A 5,375-nucleotide genomic window follows, 5' to 3' on the forward strand; every position below is an offset into this window, starting at 1 on the left:
AACTAGCTCACTGCACTGATGGCTGGAGGCTGGGCTTATTTGGAGGTTTCTCTGCCCCTCTCTCTGTCTCTGTAGTCTCTATTTGGTCTTGCTAGTTTGGTGGCTTCAGGGTAGCTGGACTTCTTACACATTGGCAGAAGGCTCCTAAGGCTCATACTCAGAGAAAGAGGGAAAGCCAGCAAAAGCTGAATTTTCTTTTTGGCCTAGTGCCTAAAGTCACATACATCTCTTCTTGTGTTCTGTCAAGGTAATCAGAGACCTACTCAATTTCAAGGAGAGGGGAAAGAGATCACACCTGTTGGTAGGGGAGTGCAAGGATCTGGAAGAGCATGTGGGACCAGAATGTGGGATTAATTTTTGAAAATATTGCAGTTTATGTCTTGAAATGTCATTTTAAGCTATGGTTTGGGATTATAAAATTTAACAAATTAGAGTACTAAGCCTTGTTTTAGGATTCTAAGTCTATTTCAGATAGTACTATTCTAGGTTTGTTGTTATGTTTTGGGGAAGAATTTGGAATTTTATAGTTCTTTTTGATAAATTGCCTTAGTATTGATCATATATATGCTTGAGAGCAAAAACAAAATTAACTTTATATATATATATATATATATATATATATATATATATATATATATATTTGATTGATTTTTTTACAGAGAGGAAGAGAGAGGGACAGAGAGTTAGAAATGTCGATGAGAGAGAAACATTGATCAGCTGCCTCCTGCACACCCCTTACTGGGGATGTGCCCACAACCAATGTACGTGCCCTTTGACCATAATCAAATCCGGGAACTCTCAGTCCCCAGGCTGATGCTCTATCCACTGAGCCAAACTGGCTTTTGCTAATTGAACATATTTAAACAAGTATATGTTCCTGTCACAATTTCCCCACAAGTAATGACCATATTGAAATAATTATAATTCCAAATCATGTTAAAGTTGGTTTCTTTTTGCTGACCTGGTTCAGCAGGTGCTAACCAAATTTAGGAGGACTATTCTAATTTTAGCATATAATATCCAGAAATGAAGTGAATGCAAAGGACTCTGTGACCTTCAGAAATGAAATTACACCCTTTCTAGCAAAGCCTTTTATTTCTAAAATGTGAGAGAATGCTGGAAGTAGACCTGACTCATTAATGCCCCCTCCTTACCACATTATTCTGGATGGCCAAAGCATCGTTTTTGAGAACCTATTTTGTGCAGGCACACTTTTTTCCTGATTGCTTTGCATAGAGATGAGTGCTTTTTCAAGGTTGAAGGCTTTGGATGAGATAAAGGCTGCTATTGAGCTAATCAGAGCATATGTGGGAGGTTAAGGGGTCAATGATTTTCTAAGAAAAACAGAGCCTTTTCTCTTTACCTTTTTCTCTTTTTAAATACAAATCTGCTCTACAAACCTTCACATTTCTTATTATTGTTTTGCTTTATTCTCCTCTTTACATTCACTCTCTCTTTCACACCAACACCCCTTAAACATACGCACATGCAAACGCCTGCGTGTGCACACACATACACACATATATGATAATTTTAAGAGAGAATCAAATCACTATTTCCATGATAAGGGCCTTTATTTTGAAAAGGATTATTTTGCATCATTATGGATATTGCAATCAGTTGGTATATTTCTACTGCCTCACTTTAAATTTATTCTTTACAGAACTTACATACTTTGGTGTACAACTTTATGCTTCTAGATTAGTCATGCTTCTAGAATATACCATGGCATTATGATATGCCACTTTTTAAATAGATTTTTTGCTGATAGGTTGACAGCTTAAGCCTATACTTGAAGTTCTATTTTGTTGTTTCTAGGCATTTTTATTTAGACTATTATATTTTTGCCCTGAGATAATTCATGTAAAAGGTGCCATTCCAAAAAGCAGAATAAATACCTGCATAATTCTTTAGATATTTCTCTCTCTCTCTCTCTCTCTCTCTCTCTCTCTCTCTCTCTCTCTCTCTCTCTTTTTTACAGATTAAGAGAGCTAAAATGCTACATTAAAGGAACTTCTTGCTTCAGTAAAGGACGTTCTGGTTCTTGTCCTCAGGGAGACAGAGTGCTGATGATGTAGCTTCATGAATTGGAGGTCTTACTGTTAGCATTAGTTGGAAGTAATGAGGTCATTTATGAAGCACTTTTCTTGTCCTCACTCATCTTTGTGTAGCCCGGTGACACCTATAATGAGGTATCTGTCAGGGACAAGGTGCAATATTAGTTGCCAGCATTCGGTTTCTCCAATGATTCAGTGTTCCTAGAAATAAAAAGGAAAAAAAAAACAAAAAGGGGAAGAAGATCAATGCAAGAATGAATAAAGGAAAATATAGGCACATGGGAGGCAAGAGAGCAAAAATTAGATTACATACACAGAAACAATTCCTGTGTGATTTGTTAAATGATGTAATTTGAAAATGTGAGAAATGAAATCTCTGTCAAAGGAAATAGCATGGGCATATGGACCAAACTGAGTCAAAATTGTAGAGTGGAATTTAATTTTCTTAATGTTTATTTTCTTTCAGAATCTATGGCTATGAAGACAAATTCATCTTTTCTCTGAATGTTTTAAAATGTCTTTCTGAAGCCTAGGCTATTACCAAGCTCTTAGTTATTTGTTATGAACCTTAGGTGGCTAGTGATTTTCTATACTCAGAAATAATAATTTCAACAACATATTGAATAGCAAATATGAACCAGAAATGCTGCCATATATATCTCTGAAAAAAAATAGGTGAAGGCCAGCAGAATACACCACCTCAAAATATGTCTTTTTGGCATAAGGATTATTTTAGGATGATTATTTTTGAGAAACAACAAACAGGAAAAGCTCTGAAAAATGAGAAGTTACTTTTTTTTTTTTGTAAGAGGCTTTTACATATAAAGGAAAATCTCCATCTGTAAGGGTATCTCCCTCACTGTACCAGGAAGGGAGGATGACTCTGAACATCTAAAAATGCTAATCAATGGAGAAGCCAGTATTTTAATCTGCATAACAACCATACTCTTGTGCTTTGCCTGACAACCTTCCCTATCCTCCCGCCTTCTGCCCCCCCCCCCCCCCCCCCCCCCCCACACACACCTTTAACACACATACCTTTTGTCCTCAGTTTGAGGTCCTAAGGTGGTGGTTTAGGTCATTTTGGGGAGTTGCTCAGTTTTCCTGGGCAGCTCCTATGTATACAGGAGACATACATGCTATTAAACCTTTGTTTGCTTTTCTCCTGTTAATCTGTCTCAGCCAAGGATCTAGAAGATAGTCTTTATGAGGATAAAAACCCATCTCTGGATAATTCTTTGTAACAAATTTGTAATTTGCTATTATTTGTAAGTTGTGTGAAGGTGGAAGTGATAGCTAGAAATGAGAACTTTAGGTTTCTAAACATACTAATTCCTTTATAATTTCCACTCATGGGTTCATAGATTTCCATTCAGTTCATCTTGAGACAGGCCACTAACCCAGGACAATCAGAATAGGGAAATAAATAGATAGTTAAATGTCTAAGCAGTTTGGAATTATCTAGTAAATCTCAAAATCCTGTCTTCTCTAATCAAGGACACTTAGAGTAAATGGTTTATACCTCTCCTCCCTGTCCAAGGATGAATAGCTTAAATCACCCTCATATCATCATAATTACCTAGATTTTAATATTAATAATAGAAAGAGAGCAAAGGGAAGGCCAGCCAATATAAGCATGGTCATCTGGGCAACTTGACCAGGAAGCTGCAACTTCCCCATCCCCAGGAAATTACCAATCTATTCCCTGCAGATCCCTGGGGGAAGTGGTCCAATAAAGGGGAAAACAGGGATGTGCACTGTGAAGTCTGGCTGACATAGGACAGGTGCTTGCCTGTCAATCTAACCCAGGAGAAAGATAATTGACTGGTCAGTTGTGGGGAGAGAGAGGAGGGAAACACTGAAAGCTCATGAAATCCTTAAGGATTAATTGGTTTAACTCCTGGTTATAATCTAGAAACAAAAAACTCGCTCTCTTTTGAGCTCCTGTTTCTTTTGCTTTCTTTCTCTTTTTTATAAATACATTTTTATTGGTTTAGAGAGAGAGGGAGAGAGAGATAGAAACATCAATGACGAGAGGGATTCATCCATTGGCTGCCTCCTGCATGCCCTGGGATAGAGGCTGCCACCCAGGCATTTGCCCTGACCAAGAATGGAACCATAAACTCCTGGTTCATGTGTCAATATTCAACTACGGAGCCATCCACCAGGCTGTGCTGTTGTCCCTCACTTTCTCTGTGACCCACACTTGTTGTGTGCCTTCATAGCCATGAGGCCTTAAGCAGCCAGCTAAACTAGCCAGATACTGAACTGGACTGTGCTTTAACGTGGAACAGAGACTCTGGGCAGTGGCTTTAATGTTATCCCTGCTGGAAACAAGAGTGGACTTTTATCAGAGTGGGAGGAAAAAAAACAGGGGTTTAATTTCATAGAAATAAAGATCACCTATTCTCCCATGTGTGTCTCTGGAAATTTCTTCCCTTGGGACGCCACAAGAATTCCACTTCCATGGACAACAAGTGGGGACACAGAATGTTGTAGTGTACCCCAAGAGTAATACACAGGAGGCAAAACCAAACCAATGAGTCATTTAATCAATAAAGTCGGCGACTGCGAGGGAGATGCAGCTCCAAATCTTGCAGCCAGGAATGGCGGTCACGTCAGGCTTATATAGCCAAATATCACAAAGGTATCCATTCTATCTTTAGGTTTGGAATGAGGAACCTGGTTTGCAAAAAGCAGTTACAGAAGCTAAATTGAGCAAGTTAGTTATCTATAAAGATTAATTATAGTTTTAGGTCTTGGAACCACTGAGTCAACAGAAAACACATTTTCTGGAGCCACTGAAGCAATTAAAGCAATTGTGCTGTCCCAGTCTCCAGGTGCAGAGGACTGTGTTTGGAAAGACCAGTAAAACCACAATAAATGGGGTATTCAATCGAATGGGATGATTTATATAAGTTCAGAAAATCAAAATAACTTCTCTATTATTTTAGCAAGCAAATAAGTACAGAAGCCAGAGCAGCAGGGTTAAAACTTAAATAGCAGTTTTACCCGAGATGATTGCTACCATGCTGCAAGAGGACACCCCATTGATAACACTGTTGCTTCTTCTATGCTAAGCCCTTGTTTCACTGCCCCTACCTTTAATAAAGCACTGAAATATGGAAATTTAACTGAAATGCATTGTTTTCCTCTGGGCAGAATGCAAAGATGATTTACCAGGTTCTTGTCCAGGTGGATTTGAAGAATGAAGCCATAGACAAAAGGTGGTATAGGAAAAGGGAGAAATTTGGGGGGAATCAAGCACAGATTTCCATGTGGAAAGGGCATTTCAAGGAAGAAACCCACTAAGTCCCT

The 5,375-nt window shown here is 38.5% G+C and overlaps 1 long non-coding RNA gene across 1 annotated transcript; it reads left to right on the forward strand.

The window, feature by feature from the left end:
• Positions 1-746: 746 nt before the first annotated feature.
• On the forward strand, positions 747-5,065 carry LOC118703260. Its single transcript, XR_004982970.2, has 3 exons — positions 747-761; positions 1,301-1,307; positions 4,927-5,065. It is a non-coding gene; the product is annotated as an uncharacterized LOC118703260 (long non-coding RNA).
• Positions 5,066-5,375: the final 310 nt, after the last annotated feature.

This window comes from Pipistrellus kuhlii, unplaced genomic scaffold (genome assembly GCF_014108245.1).
Source record: "Pipistrellus kuhlii isolate mPipKuh1 unplaced genomic scaffold, mPipKuh1.p scaffold_m20_p_4, whole genome shotgun sequence".
Taxonomy (NCBI): Eukaryota; Metazoa; Chordata; class Mammalia; order Chiroptera; family Vespertilionidae; genus Pipistrellus; species Pipistrellus kuhlii.